Source organism: Pinus tabuliformis, chromosome 3_2 (genome assembly GCF_031772625.1).
Source record: "Pinus tabuliformis cultivar Carrire ecotype Pingquan chromosome 3_2, CPIR1, whole genome shotgun sequence".
NCBI classification, from domain to species: Eukaryota; Viridiplantae; Streptophyta; class Pinopsida; order Pinales; family Pinaceae; genus Pinus; species Pinus tabuliformis.
In genome coordinates, this window is record NC_142302.1 from 154,271,673 (window position 1) to 154,288,808 (window position 17,136).

The following is a 17,136-nucleotide window of genomic DNA, read 5'->3' on the forward strand; positions in this document are numbered from 1 at the left end:
TTTTATGGGGCTTATTAGTAGAGGAAGTGTGGTTGTGGTTCCTTTATTACCCTAGATCCTAGACACTACTATCCTTTCTGGTGGGAGGGAGGCACAAGTACCAATAGGCTAAGAAAAATGCACTATGGGCTTTCTTTTTATTTCAAAATTGGATGGATCTAGAACACTTGCAAATATTTGGGGACACAAAGGGAATCATAGAAGGACTTCACTAATTTGAACCCTCCAATTTTTTTAAACTGGATGAGGTGCATTAGGTCTCTAGTAAGCTCTTTTCATGACATCAATTTCTAGCACATACATAAAGAACATAATCAGGTTGTGGATATCCTATCAAAAAGGGGCATCACAAACACTCTAGGGAAGTTTTATTATACCATATATGAATAGGATGCCCTCACCAAAGTTGAAAACATATACTTTTCTTAGAAGGCGGAACAAGTGATCCCTGTTGCATGCAAAACGATGAAATTATGTTTTGTTTTTGTAACCTTCTAAAGTGTAAATCACACATCTATGAAGGATTTTTGTAGGATATAACTAAACATTGTAGGAAGGAGAAAGAACAGGGATAAATTTATGAGAGTGTAATCATTCTAAGACCTGAAGGTATCATTGATTCATAACCATGAAATATGTACTCGCTTTTTTATATTAATAAAACGTTAATGTTTTTTTTCGTCTAAAAAAACGTTATCCGGGGTTCAAATATTTGGGAGCAAAGTGAAATCCAAACCCGGGCTTCACAGGCCACACACAATTCGACTAAGGGAATGTGATGTATCAGGAAAATTTACTCATAAACCACCATGTGATTCGCAAGCAAAGGCTGAAGGTGCCTCATATGATAAAGAAAATTACTCATCGCACCATTCCTGGTCAAGTCGATGTTGTTCATAGAGCTTTGCATAGAAAATATAGTGGAGATGGGAAGGTTGTTTCAGACTGTGTGAGAGGACTACAAATATATGCTCTTCAGCAATTTCCCTAGGAGAATATGATCCAAATTTTCAAGAAGTTCCTTGGCTCTATGTGATGGAGTATATGAAGGCTCAAACTGTTGGTTATTCTAGTGTGTAAGTGTCAAAAGGAAACTAAGTTTTATTGTTTTGTGCATAAATTTCTAGTCTTTAGTGAATGCATATGATTTTTGGAACATCAATTATGCATGGTTTGGACTTACATAGAGTGGGTGATAGATGGGGATTATGGTTTTCCTATAGCCTGTTATATATGTTAAATAGGCTTTGCTGATGGAGCTGGTACTACTTGACGAGGTTGCTTACATGTTGTGAATACACATCATTTCGCATAACATATCCAATGTTCTCATCCCCACACAACTTCAGGAGGATATTTATTCCTATCTTGTTCCACTCTGATATGGCCTCTTGATGCAGGAGCATTTAGACCTAGTCAGCAATGTGATGGGATGACCACATGTTGTGACTAACAAAGGGTTGGAAGGCAAGAGTTTAGTTGACTTTATTTATTTAAATGTGTGAGAATGTTTTATTTTGAGAAAAGGGTATAGTGGTTGATTGATCCTCCCTGTGTGGAGATCATGCCAAATAGTTAGATTTATTTGGTTTGAATAGAAAATTAGGAAACTAAAAGCTTGACTTAGCATTTGTTTAGAAAAGAGTGGAGTTAAAGAGACTTTTTAGGAGAGGGTGAGAGATTTCTGGTTCTGAACCAGAATTGGTTCATGAATCCATTTTTTGTATAAATTGTGATTTTCTTGTATAATTCAGGGGTATTTTTTAGATAGGTGAATGTTTTGAGAGGTTAGACATTTTGGAGTGATTTTGAGCCTATGGGCAGGATGTAAAATAGAGGCCACTGATAGTAGAAAATCAGGCCTGGGCGAGACATAGAGGCTCAGTTATGTAATCAATTGTTTTTATCATGAATATATTTATCTCAATTCTTAGTGGAATGCGTGTTCGAGTGTTGGATTATGCATGATTTGTAGGTTTTGTAACATGATGGCAGGGAGAACTAAGAAAGACACGTAGAGGAGAAATTGAGAACTGTTCGAGCAGAACAATGAAGTGAAATTGGGCCGAGATGAAGTTAAGTGGAACACAGAGGAAAGGAACGAACCAGAGTTCGTGATGGACCTTTGAATCCATTGAAGGATCAAGAAGTGACCTGGGATGATATAGATAAAAGGAGCTTAGAAGAATAAGCTGAAAGGAGTCGCGCAGTGAAAGCAGCAAGGAACAAGAATCATTAAGAAAACCCAGAAATCATAGAAACTTGTAGAAAAGGGCAAAGAACCAAAATACATAGGCACAAAGAGAATCTAAGAAATAATGCTTAGCAATCGTTAGATCTGGAAGATCAACGGTTGATATTGAATTGCAATTGAATCTTGGAGAATTGCAATGACCATGCGTGATTAATCGTGGATTGTTGGATCATGGCCAGATCAACGGTCACGATTTAAATTGCATATTGGGAGTCGAAAGTGCAAAGGAACGATTGGCAAATGTGTGATATTTCCGACAGTGATAATTGGCGATCGACGTTTGGAAATATCGATGATTGGGCCAAGCAGAGTTCGACCTATCGGAGGAGAGGAGTGACTTAAGGGCAGACCCAATATATTTATATATGCGGGTATATAACCCTTGAGATCCAGCTTTATGGTAAAGCAGAGTTTTCCATAGTTTTTATGTAATATGTTCGCATATCGGATGCGATAGAGGCCTGAGGGATGACTGTGGGGTTGTGAGGTCCCGATTGCGATAAGTGTTGTCTCGAGATCTGTGCCAAGAATGTACGGAAGGTGGAGAAGGTATGGAAAGCGGGGTTTTCCTTTATAATTGGATTTTAAAGGATTTTAATGCTGATATATGATTTTGTGTGGTTTATGTATATTAACCAATAGTTTAAGGGGGAAGGTTAATATATATGCGGGTTATGGTTTATAGAGGATTGAAGAGGCTTTAACTTCCGATAGAATTTTTGGCGGGGTGATTGTGTTCTGATATAAAGGAACTATTATAGAGGGCCTTAACCATTAATGTTTTGAAGTTTCGACAACTCAGGAGAGTTAAACACCTTGTAAAGATGCATTTATGTAGATTATTGCACATTGTGGGTATGTGCAGGGTAACCCTGCATCACCTCCAAAGAGCATTAAAGATTTAGGATCTTCTATTCACACTAAACTTAAGGAATTTATTTCTCAGAGTGAATTGCTAAAAAAATTACTAGGAGATGACTTGATAACTAGGCACTCACTTAATCAACCTATTTCTTTACTTGCTACACAATCATAAGTGTCAGTGCTAATCTCACATCAACTATAGAAAGGAGATAATTTCATCATTAGATTCAACATCATCAACTCTTAATTTTTCATAGAATTCTCAAACTAAGTCATTAATCTTAGACATTTTTGGTGTAGATGGAGTTGTTTCTTCCAGTCTCCAACCTTCATTAAATATTGATCCTCATTTCACGTAATCTCAGAATACACAGGTTGTGGAGCAACAACAAGAAAGGCTTCATATAGTGGTGACAAAGACATAACTTTCTCCCTTCATGACAACGATGATGATGACAGTAAACAAAAGTATACTTGATGAGGTAGTTTCCATAGAAGGTTATTAAGGTTTTTCTACCATTTTTGTCTCCTTCTTTACCTACTTTTCCATTAAATTCTTCATGAAACAAGATCGACATGGCGGATCGACAACTGATGATTTAATTGAGGGGCACTCTCGACAGTGATATCAACTGTAGATCCCTGGAATATCTCTTGTATGATGACTATGATGTTTTTTCTCATCCTTGTTTAATGGTCCAACAACCTCTTTTACACTTATCAATTCAATAACATAAATGGAAACCTCGGTATGATGAGGACCAAAGGGTAAAACAATGTATTTTATGGGGCATTTTGGTGGGAAAATATGAGGATAGTTTGGATTTTTTAGCCACCGGGCTGACCCTTATAGCAAAGACTATTAGCAGGCTCATAATTGTGGTCTTCATCTGGGTCATCTTCATCATTCTAAGAGGCCTCACAACAATTATAAAAACCCAATAGGTTATTTGAATAACAATTGTAGAGATCGTCTAGGATATGGTCGGAATAGTCTCGAATAACGCTCAGATTGTGGTTGTCCCATGTCCATTGAGTCCATCGGAGATGTCATCTAATTCATTGAATCCATTTGGTCTTTGTTATACATGGAGGAAACCTTTACAATACCTAATGGGATAATCAAAATTTACAAAGACAAGCCACTAGATTTCTACCAAGAAAATCGAAAAGCAAACTATCTCGAGGTCCATTTGTTAGGCCAAGCACTTTCACCCTTATAGTTGGCCAATAAGAAATACATGATATATCTATTCTCGAACCTTATTCATCATGGTTATGCATCACTCACAAACCCAAGGTTATGGGTCAACCACACAAAACCATTGTCATCGAAATCCATTTGCTAAGTTGCACATTGTCAGTATCATAGTTGGTCCACAAGCATTATAGGGCATCTCTATCCTCAAACCATCATCATGGTTTTGGGTCATCCACAAACCCATGGTTATGGGTCAACCACACAAAGCCTTTGTCTTCAACAAAACTTGGTTATGGGTCATACACAAACCCACGATTATGAGTCATTTGAAAACCCACAATTATGGGTCAACCACACAAAACCCTTCTCTTCATTAGCTCATATTCAACAAAATCTTCTCAATATGGAATTTTACACAAATGGGACCATTGCTTCCTAAGGGGGAATGAATGATCTGAATGAAAAATTGAATAAACCCGTGGTATTTACCCATGGTATCCACCCATGGTATAATGAACCCCACTTTGTAAAAGGATGGATTCATCCATTGCAATGTATTGGTCAAAAGTTTATTTCATTTAAAAAATAGTTATCTTGAGTGGTTATCTTTCCTTCCACATGTTCGATGTATCCAATGTGCATTTTTTTTCAATGTTATTCTTTGATTAGTTCTTTGATATCTATACATTTTTCTCTCCTCCTCTCTTAACACTCATGATTGTTGGATCTTAGCCCCTAATTTCCAGATCAACTATGATTTCACAAGGAAAATAACAAAGTATGTAATAGATTAAGGAAGATTTCATAATGCTAGTACTTATTATGATTAACATATCAAGGGATAAAGTATATTGTCCTAGGGATATAGTGAAAACGATCTATGGTGACAAATTAATATAAACCAACAATAGCCATTCAAGAGGACTAAAATGTAGACTTAGAAATGATCATATGACTAGTTGGGAGGAGGGTTACTCATTTACGATTATGAGACTTACAAATAAGGAGAATTTTTAAGGTTATGAAAAAATGGCCAATACTTGGTAGATTTGGGAAAGGTGTTTTGGAATTATGGAAATAATGAGAGAGAATGAATGAAATTTGTGAAGAGATGAAAAAATGTTGAAGGGGTATTTTAAGATTAGAATAACTGCTTCATATTGGGATATCCTTCCCTGTAAATAATCAAGAACTATAGACTCACACCTTCTGACACCTTCTATTGTTGGGCCATGGAGTCATTTTACAATTGTGACCAAATCATTTTACTACCAAATCTAAATATCAAAACCTTACATATGATAACCTCATCCAAATCTTTTTATTACTCGTTGCTTATTACTTGTAAATAAATTGAAACCGAGAAGAAAAAATGTTTCTTTTATGCCAACTAGTACAATTCTCATAGTTTGTAGGAAAACATTTTCCACATGTACAAAGGTTAGTTTTAAACATAATTCAACAAACATCCTTAAATCTTATCATATTAATTTAAAATACTTTTAAAACAAATCCATCTTTATCTCCATCAGTGAAAATGATGCCTATTTATTTATAAAAACTTTTAACAAGTGGAAACAAAATCCTATCCTTTAAGATCTGTATTAAGAATGATATTAGAAAGATAAAGAATTCATTTTCAAAATTTTTGTCTACTCGCTTTAAGTAACCAGTTTAATTTATTAGGATTTAAATTTCGAATTTCAAAATGTTTTTTATTTGTCAAAAGCATCATTTTAAGCATGAGACAAAGTTTATGCTAAAGGGACTTCAAAATATTGAGAAATATAATAAAGATTCATATGAGCATCCTATCTCATCTTTTCTATCTTGATACACTGTGAAAAAGTGTCCATAGCCTATGGTGTAGTTACCCTGACATCACAGGCTTTGTTCTACTGCCAGTGAGCATCCATAGCCCACACGAATATAATTCCATTTCCCATAGGAATAAAAAGAAGACTAGAATATAATTTTATGTTATAATAAGGATGTTAATGCACTAGAATAACCTAATACCATGGACATTGCTTCGCTACTAGTGAGCAGCTATAGCCCTAACGAAGGCATTTGCATTTATATTTAAGCATGGAGGGATGATGTATAATTGTAAACGTAAGTTAGATACACTCATCTCATAGTGTTTTCTCAGCATACGTATCCATTCCCATAGTTTTAATTCTACCTATACCAATTAACTAGTTATACTTATGTTAAGTGGGTTATGGAATTTTGATTAGATAGAATAAATAGTTCAAAATATGAAATTCAATCCATCTTATAAGAAATGATGATCAAAAGGAAACCCATCTCAACCTACTAATAAGAAAAATATTTTCTGTGTAGTATATTCCCCAAACTCATTGTACTCCAAACAAAGTTAACAATTGGTATCATCATCCTTGCTAAGACCTATTAGGTTAATGAGAAATAACACTTTGCTTCTCTTTTTAACTTTCTTTTTTAAAACTAAATTCTAATCTATTAATTATATACTTTAAAGTTTTGAGATCCAAATAGTACTCGATAAGAAGAAAAATAAAATAGATATATTATGTTAAAAAATAAGCTTATTTATGTACACAACTTACCTACTCTAACCAACAAAGATTACCAAGTTAAGTAAAATCAGTTTTCTAATGCAACTAAGAAAGCTATTTACTAGTTACACAAATTTGATGAATGTTTTTTATTATAAGTAAAGTTACTAACTTCAAAATCCATAGCATAACTTGAAAGAAAGCTTCATACGTACAACCTACAAGCAACATCCTCATGGGATCAAAAGGTACAAACTTCTCAGATAGAAAAAATTCTAAGAAAACTGTGATTGGATCTTCAATATCATGAGAATATATTGTTGGTTCACCAAAATAATCACAACCAAGTGATATATGAGTTATGACAATGCAATTTTCTCCTTCCTTCTTTAATGTGATTATAGAAATAAGTTATTTCTTACTCAAATGCAACATGTGAGTAGCCTCAGCATCTAGTAATTTCTAATTATCATTTTGAAAAGGCTTATATGCATTCTCTACATTTTTGTTATAATTATTTTCAGATTAATCTTCAATACTTAAACTTGATATTAATAGGCTATCATACATAAAGTGTTTATTAAATTAAAAAAATGTGTCAACATCTAATACATATTAATATTTCTAATTAGGCGAGACATAAAAAATCTGGTCAACAGCATATAACACATCATTAAATGCCAAAATCTATAAATCCTCAATGATAACATCAACAATAATGTGCTCTTCCTCTATGCTTACCTGGATAGCTAATACTACTTGCTTAAAATAGGAGAGGACTTGTTCATATGAAGGCTAATAAGATATTTCTAGGATAGAAAAGAATATTGTATTTTCTTGAAAATTTTCACGGACACATTTAGAACTATTACCCTTAAAAATATCTTTATATTACTTAGCAATAGTGATAATGTTTTCCTCATCCCTTTCAACTTTTTATTTCAAGAATTTTGAAGTACTAATCAATTGTGCACATGCCTCATTATTGTTAAAATGATGAGAAGACTCTCAATTACACCTTAATAAATATTTTTCATTAACATATCCTTTGAATACATATTCATATATTGAAATTAATTTCATTGAAGTTTCAAAAGACAAATCAGTTTCTTCATAGTATATTTGAGGAGAAAGATTTTCTTGATAATTATTTCTAGGATGATTATTACCCTAAACAATGAAAAACTTTTCTTCTCTTTCCAAAGAATCAAGAAAAAATTGTTCTAATATATTCTTTATCAAATAAGGAAAGAAATATTTGGTTCATGCACGAATACATAAGCTATGTTAGAATCAACTTCATAGGGTTGGACTTCAGGAGGCATATTGATGTATAACCTTTAGAAACTCTCGTTGAATTTCGAAAGAGTTTCACAATCATCCCTTTCCATGGAATAAAATGATATCAATGATGGGTTTTCTTTTGATTCAATTTATCAAAGAAGATCTTATGAAAATCAGTTGATGACCTTATTGATTTAGAAGGAAAGTTTCTAAACCATTCTCTATAATATTTCCTCAGGGAATGATTGAGCATTCTCATGAATACATAATTATACTCAATTTTCAAGTAATTGGTATAATCTTGAAAATTTGAAAATTTTTCCTATGTGAAAACATCATTATCTCCATTAAATATTAGAAGAGCTCAAAGATATCTAGCAAACATAACAATAAGAACATGTGAAATTTTGACGGCTTTATATCTACTTGAAATTTAAGACAAAAAATAGTTATGTAATTTCTTTGAGGATTCATCATGTTTGTTAAGCACAAGAGAAAATAGTACTTGTACCTTTTGGTCAACATAATCCTCAAAGGGCTTGTCATGGTCATTAAGGGTTAATAGTGGAATAGTACTTTCATCTTCCAAATATATGGAGTCAAGAATTACCCTTTTCAAGTATAGAGGAAGGAAAAATATAGGATGAAGCAATAAAATCACATTTTATTGAAAGAAATATTTTATCATATACTTGACCATTTTCTAATAAAATGTTTCCTTTCTCAAAATAAGATAACTTGATCCCAATGGAGTCTTAAAATTTGGGATCACTGGTTAATTTTTTTTTAAATAAATATTTTCTTGAAATAAACCATGTGCATGTTGTTCTGCCCCTATTCACCACCAAGCCACAGAACACTTTTTTTTTTATTTACTGAGAAATTGAAATCTTGAACTTCACTCCCCAACGGAGTCACTAAAATAGACGTTGAATCCTCGACACTATTCTATAGAAGAAAATAGTGTTGATGAACCCTATGGAGGATAATATCTTCCCTACTTTAGGCCTCATGCTAGCTCTTGGGCCAGAGTGTGTAACCCTTAAATTGTTAATCTGATAGCTACTCTAAACAAGTTCATAACAACTTCATTAAACACCCTCAAATGACAAATTTTAAAGTTTGCATTTAACAAATGTTAGAGTAATAGTGTAAGTCAAATATACCAGTCAACTTGAACTAGATCATTAGATAAAAATAATTTCAATGGGAACCTTTATATCCCATCACACAAAAACATAAAAATATAATTTATGGTAAGAAGAGAGTCCCATATACCAATGGTAATATCATAGTTATTTCTTGGTACTAAGGAAAAATTGGCAAGAGGGTTATTGAGGGTGGTAGTATTTAACCTTCTTGATAAAGAAGAAAGTGCATTGGAAACATTTAATAGATTCCAATGCATGCAAGAAAATAATTGAAAACCTTATATATATCTAATAACTTGAGTAGTTGAAAACCCCTAAAATATTGATTTATGATAAAATACAATCTTTATTGTAGACATGTAGTTGTAAATGCTATATGTCACAAAACTTTAAAGGGGATATTTGTTCAAAACATGGAAAAATGTATGACATAACCGTGAAAAAAATAAATATTTTACTAGATAATCCGTTGGCCCAATATCCAAAACAACAATAATAAAAAATAGTTAGAGTCTGTAAAATGTTTATAATGATTGAAATAGAAATTGCAAAGGCTCAGCACTTCTAGAAAAATGTTTGTTTATAACATAAGATAAATATATTTACAAAGAAATGAAAAAGAGGTCTACATGCTAAGTGGTGAATCCATTGATTGGTTTATTGCTCCTTTGTAATGAAATGGTCTCCTCGCCTTGATAGCTTCAACATCTTTGCAATACAAAAAACTCCAAACCCACTCCTTGATATGATGTTCTATTCTCTTTTACCTCTTCTAGGAGTTAGTTTCCAATATTTTCTACTTTATAAAGATAATAAGCTATATTAATTAAATAAAAGAAATGTTCTTAGTTGAATGTTGCCATATTTTTTTACTTGTATATTCTATGTTTTTGAGATTATGTCATAACATGTAGATTCACAATGTATACACATAAAATTAGAGGAAGGTATTGATTATGTTTTGTCCTCATTTTACCCATTGAATCAGACAACCAATTTTATTATTTGACCCAATGGTTGTCATACATTTATGAGTTAAAGATACTATTGATTTAATTTTTCATTTGGGTTCAAAAAGGTGATATGCTTGTTAGACATGCACCACCTTTTTATGCACCTTGGGACCAATTTTCATATTCTAATACTTCCTACATTTTACTTTGAAACCATTCTATATGATATTTAGGGTGTTTTTTTTAGAAAAATAGTATTTCTTTCAAGGGAAATAATAATTACATTCCGTATATGCATATAAATACACTCAAAATGGTGTTGAACAACCATCATCCACAAAGTAATAGATCAGTACCATGACCAAGATCAAAACTATAATTCAACTTGAATTTAAACATCATGCTATCAAGCAATCATATCACTAATCAAAACGGGTAGCATAAACAATCCATAGTGTATAATGCCAACAAAGATAATAATAATAAAAAAAGTAATATAAAAAATAGTATTTGTTTTGTCAGATCTCTTATTGGTGACTCTCCATAAAATATTTGTGATAGTATTCATATGTAACTCCATATAATTGCACATATACTTTCCATAATCTGAGAGCTTGTGTAGTTTTGTTCCCTGCAAATACATCAACATGAAATCTTCTCAAATGGGTGTTTTAACTGTAGGAGCTCATAAAATATAGGTATCAGTGTGTGCATGTGGCATCTTTGAAGTTTATTAAACAAGTTAATAATAATCATAAAGTCACCAAAAAATGCAAATAATGGCATTCTTTTTCGATAGAAAAATAAGAAGCAAATTAAGACATAGGAGTTCAACATAGTTGTTTGTTCCTCTTCCCAGACCACTATGCATTTATTATGTTTATTGGTTTTCACTTCTACAACTTTTTTGAAGCACATTAGTGAATAAAGGAGGTAAAGGGAATATGTATACTTTTCCATAAAGCAATATCAATATGAAATTTAGTTATATGAAATTAGGTTATTTAAACAAGATTAATAGTTGCAATGCAACATAGTCCCTGCTTCTATCGCTAATTAATTGATTAAGGCTGTATAGAGTGCGAAAAGAAAAATGAAATATTTCTCTAAACTTGACTTTCTGTGTAGTGACACATTTCCCAAAGAAAAACTTAACATAATTCATAAGATGACAAAATTTCACTTAACCAAAGAATTAGTGTGGATGTTTATCAAATTAACATATGTCACTAATACAGGGGCTAAATGCCAGCATGTTATACATATAATCTGTACAGGTCAAACAATATACCAATAGAACCAAGGATTACTAGTATTGAGATCGAAATGTTTGCGAAGATGCAAGAACTTGTAAATGATTTCTCAATATTGAAAAATTAATTAAGTCTTAGCTACCACTAATTAATTGATTAAGATTGTGTGGAGTGAAAAATAAGCATAATGAAATATTTCTTCACACTTCTGCATTCTGTCTAGTGACCTATCGCCCAAAGAAATGCTTAACAAAATTCATAAGACAATGAAATTTCTCTTAAATTAATAATTAGTGTGGATGTTTATCCAATTAACACATGTCACCATTACAGGGGTCAAATGTAAGCATGTTATCCATATCATCAATATACATTAACAATATAATGATAGAACCAATTATTACTAGTAAAAATTAGTGTTTATAACATATTATATCACATAATATTTGTAATGCTAACAGGTGAAGTGAAAATGGTTGAAAGCATTTAGTATGCGAGAAAAAATAAGTGTACAAGAAACCATATATGGGAAAGTTGTGTTGAGATAGAAATGTTTGCGAAGATGCGAGAACCTACAGTGACAAATACTGACTACAATGTAGATGATTACACAATTAGCATTAAAAATTATTTAAGGCTTAGCAGTACTATTAATATCTATTCAATGAATTGATGCGAAATCAAGCCATTGCTTGAGCACTTAATAGCATTTACTCGCACGCATTGTGTAATGATTATTGTTTTTAAACATATTAATAAAATTGTATCTATCGATATTATAAAATAGTATGTTCGACATTTTTGTAGCGAATCGATGCATAATCAACACATCATTTGAGTGCTTAATAACATTTATTGTTTTTAAAAAAAGTAAAGAATATGCACATGTCTCCACAACCAGTTTCCAACATAGAAAATTGAAACGATGTGCGGATCTCCTTCACACAATTTTTTCGATTCACACATTTCTTCTGCATAATAGAATATTCCTCCCCACCTCTGCACTTCACATAGAGAATTGACATCATTGGACCACTTAATAATATTTACTCTAACACATTGTATAGTGATTATTCGTTGTAAACATATCAAGAAGATCACATTCATTAATTTTATAAAATAGCCTTTTTAGATTCGATGAATCAACATGTAATCAACACATTGTTCAAGTGCTTAGTAGCATTTACTTCTTGTAAACACTCAAGAAGATGCATAGGGCTTTGTAACCAGTATATGTTATAATAAATTGAAACAATATGCTTCACACATTTCTTCCATACATTTCGTCATTTCCCAGCAACATTTTGGCGAAATGTTACATAGATTCCATTGACCTCTTACAAAATGTAGGACATGTGCTCAACACATCCTTCAAGTTCTTAGAATCATATTAAAATAACAATTAAGGCTCAATCCTACAATGAACCAAAGGTCCCTTCCCAACTAACATAAACATTTATTCAGTGAATCAACGCACAATTCAGACATCATTCCAATGCTTAATAGCATTAATGCATTTCATAATGATTATTGCTTGTTAACAAATCAAGAAGATCATATCCATCAATATTATAAAATAGTATTTTTGGAATTTATTCAGTGAATCCACATCCAACCAGTATCGATTCCAGTAGACTAGAAGGATGTGTGAAGAATGATATATGTGGAAAAACTTTTCTTCCTTATTTTTTTGCATATCTACATACATTACTACTCCGTACATGTCAACTTTCCGTAGCACAGGTTAGTGGATACTAAAAAAATAATCAAGCCTTAATCCTATGATTAACAGATATCTTTTCGGATCTTAATGGCAAGTAATATTAAAATCATAAGAATTCGTAGTAGAGTAATGGTAAAATAATTATATATTTAGACCCTTTGTGAATTCAATCCTATTGAATTTTGCTAGTGGTTCTTGTTTATTCATGCTACAAAGTTGTTGTTTTTTACATTGTTTACAATAAGAAGAAATTTTAATGGATCCCCCTTGTCTAAATTTTTTTCAAGTTGGAATTAATAAAGGAGCATAGACGAATGAAATATGGACCCTTGTTCAGAATCTAGAAATGAAATGGAGGACAAAGTTTAAGTATTCTTGTTTCAGTGTGGCAGAAAGTAGCATGGAATGGTATCCATCAATGAGTAAATCCATAACATTTACAATATCAAGGACCAAAGCTTTAACAGGGAGAAATGAATCGATAATTCCAATTGGCATTTGCAAGAAACTCATAGCTTATAGATGTACTCTTTATGGCAAGAGCATTTATAGTATTGTTTTTCCTGTTTTCTTAGTTATCGTCTTGTTGTGAATGTTAGGCCCCTATACTACTAGTGTAACCCCTTATTGTTATTAGTACAACCCACTTATTATATTGATGTACCCATGTAGTGCCCATATTGTTACTATTGTGCCCCATAGATGCCCACTATTGTTATTATTGTGCCCTTACATTATTATTTTTATGTCGGCTCTGATTATGTTATGACCCCTTAGACTCCTATATATAGAAAGGAGGTCTTTTCAATTGTATGATCCAAGAATTGTTCATTTATGTAATGTAAAGGAGGTTGCCCCCTCGAAGAGGCTGAATTCTAAGGCGTTGATCTATCTTTTCTATCTTTTCTTGAGCTGGTTTCATAACATTTGGTATCAGAGCTTTGGATTCTAGGGTTTCGTTGCTCCAAACAGGTCACCGTGGCATTTTCGCTATAACTTGTTTTCTGTGACGTTTCAGAAGTCGCAAAAAAAACCCATTTGAGAAGAAATTGCGTTGAACCTTGGATCTAAATTTCAGAGTTTTTCACGTGATATTGGAGGAGATATGATCTGAGGAAGTTGGTCTTCTTGCAGACTCTTGAATTACATTCAAAACAGGTGACCTGGGGAAAATCGTCATAACTTTATCTTTGGGGATCGGATTGAAATTTTGTAAAAAGTTAAAAAAAGAGGACAGACTTTAGTTTCTTGTATGAATTTTTGAGATCTAAAGGTTGAAACAGTGACTCGTGGCACGTCATACAAATTCGCTCTACTGAACTAGTCTATAATCAAGTCACTGTGGGAGATTTCGCATAACTCTTCCTTGGAGAATCTAAATTGGGTCAGACTTGTGGCATTGGAAAGAGGACACAGAGGGCTACTACATGCCACAATTTCAGAACTTAAAGATCTAAAAGTACAGAGTTAAAGTCGTTTAAAGATTGAGCTCCTAAAATCAAGAAAAAGCGAGATGAGGAAGTTTGATGGCAAGGATCCGGTAAATTGGATACTACATATGGAGAAATATTTCGATCTACATGAGGTGCAACTATTACAAAAGGTATGTATTGCATCTTCATATTTAGAACCAGATCAATTTTTATGGTATGAGGGGCTTTGTTCTCGTAAAAAAATTGTTACGTGGTCAATTTTCACGGAGGAAATGATAGCACATTATGAGGATACAAAGAGCAACACCTTCTTTAGAGCAACACCACAACAATTGGAAAGAGTAAAAGTTCTTTGTGACATAGTGGAAAGCAAAATTATGGAAACCAGAAAGCATACCCCTCACAACTATAAAGATGGAAATGTTGTTTCTCCTAGCCTTCCACAACCTACAAGGGTTACACCACAACAATTGGAAGAAAAAAGAGAAAAAGGGCTTTGTTACAAATGTGATAGCAAATGTATTAAAGGTCATAAGTGTGCTGAGAAGAAATTATTTTACATATAATATGAAGAGGAGGAAGAAAAGGATCAAGAAACATCAAAAGAAGAAGATATGCGCCAGGACCCCATCCCAGAGAAAGAAGAAATGAATCAGACGATATCTTGTAAAGCATTGGCAAGAATTACCACTTCTCAAACTATCAAGATAGAAGGACATATCAAGAAGAAAAATGTTCAAGAAGTGAAAGATCACATCGAGCATCAAGAAATGAATCCAACCATATCTTGTAAAGGATTGGAAGAAATTACCACTCCTCAAACTCTAGAGATAGAAGGAAATATCAAGAAGAAAAATGTTCAAGCAGTGAAAGATCACATCGAGCATCAACAACAAGTTCTCCAACTTTTAAAGGATAACGCCACTTCGGTGCAAAATCAAAGGAAACAACAGGTAGATCAACATTGTAGTGAAAAATGTTTTGATGTAGGTGATTGGGTATTTTTACTGCTACATCTCAAGCAAGCTTTTTATGAGAAGGAAATGTTGGCAATACTACATGCACTTAAAAAATAGTGACCTTACCGAATGGGAAGACTCTTCAAAGATGAGGATGTGGAAGCATTGTTTTATGCTATTTCTATTATCCAACCAGATTGGATAAACGAAGCAAGTGATGAATGGAAGAAGGATGAAGAAGTATGGCCACTTATTCAAAAGTTGCAAAAGATCCCAATTCAAACAATATTGCCAGAAATTGAAGAGGAAGGAAAAATCATATTGGAGCCTGGAGCAGTCACAGAAACAAGAACTCGACAGCTACAAAATCGATCAATTTCAGAGTATCTCATCAAGTGGAAGAACTTACCTGCTGAAGATTCCACATGGGAGGACAAGAGTTTTATACAGAAGCATCAAGAACTACTCAAGCATTGAGGACAACGCTTTTTGAAGGAGAGGGGCATGTTAGGCCCCTATACTACTAGTGTAACCCCTTATTGTTATTAGTACAACCCACTTGTTATATTGATGTACCCATGTAGTGCCCATATTGTTACTATTGTGCCCCATAGATGCCCACTATTGTTATTATTGTGCCCTTACATTATTATTTTGATGTCGGCTCTGATTATGTTATGACCCCTTAGACTCCTATATATAGAAAGGAGGTCTTTTCAATTGTATGATCCAAGAATTGTTCATTTATGTAATGTAAAGGAGGTTGCCCCTCGAAGAGGCTGAATTCTAAGGCGTTGATCTATCTTTTCTATCTTTTCTTGAGCTGGTTTCATAACAGTGAATAAGTATGATGAATAAGATGAGAGACCTTTGTAATGAAATACAAAAAGAGGCATCTATTTCTAATTATAGTTTGTTCAATTCTCAAGGAGAGTATCCATTAAGGATAAGAAATTAAATAATGGGGTGACAACAACTCCGGGATTTGTTATGAAAAATATGTATGTGTAAATGACTCAATGTCAGATTCGTGTTTAGCTAGGTTATGTACATAAGAAGTTAGATTTCTGAAACAATGTGACAATGATCATTGCTTCAACAATACTACCTTAGAAGTCATGTGGGTAGATCTATATTTTCTATACTAGTTAGACAAAATCACATTGAATATAATAATAAAACATCAACTATTATTTGTCCAAATTGCATGAATTATGGACTTTTTCTTATTGCACATAATCTAGTTACTACTTACTAATTTTGTTATATATATATTTGTATCGATATTGAAATTTCTTTTTCCATTGCAATTGTTTCCATGACTACTGAAAGAAATGCAACTAGCAGAGCATGTAGATTTATCATGCATATTCAGCCTTGGAAATAGAAAATTGATCAAATAAGTACAGTTATATTATTGGCTTTTGGGGAATTGGAAGGAATGCTGAAATGCACAAACAAATGCATAAATAGTTTTAAAAACATATTTATTTCAACATCTTAAATAAATTTATTTAATTA

The 17,136-nt window shown here is 32.8% G+C and overlaps 1 pseudogene; it reads left to right on the forward strand.

Moving 5' to 3' along the window:
* Positions 1-3,812, forward strand: part of LOC149180274 (uncharacterized) — a 41,677-nt pseudogene extending 37,865 nt beyond the window's left edge.
* Positions 3,813-17,136: the final 13,324 nt, after the last annotated feature.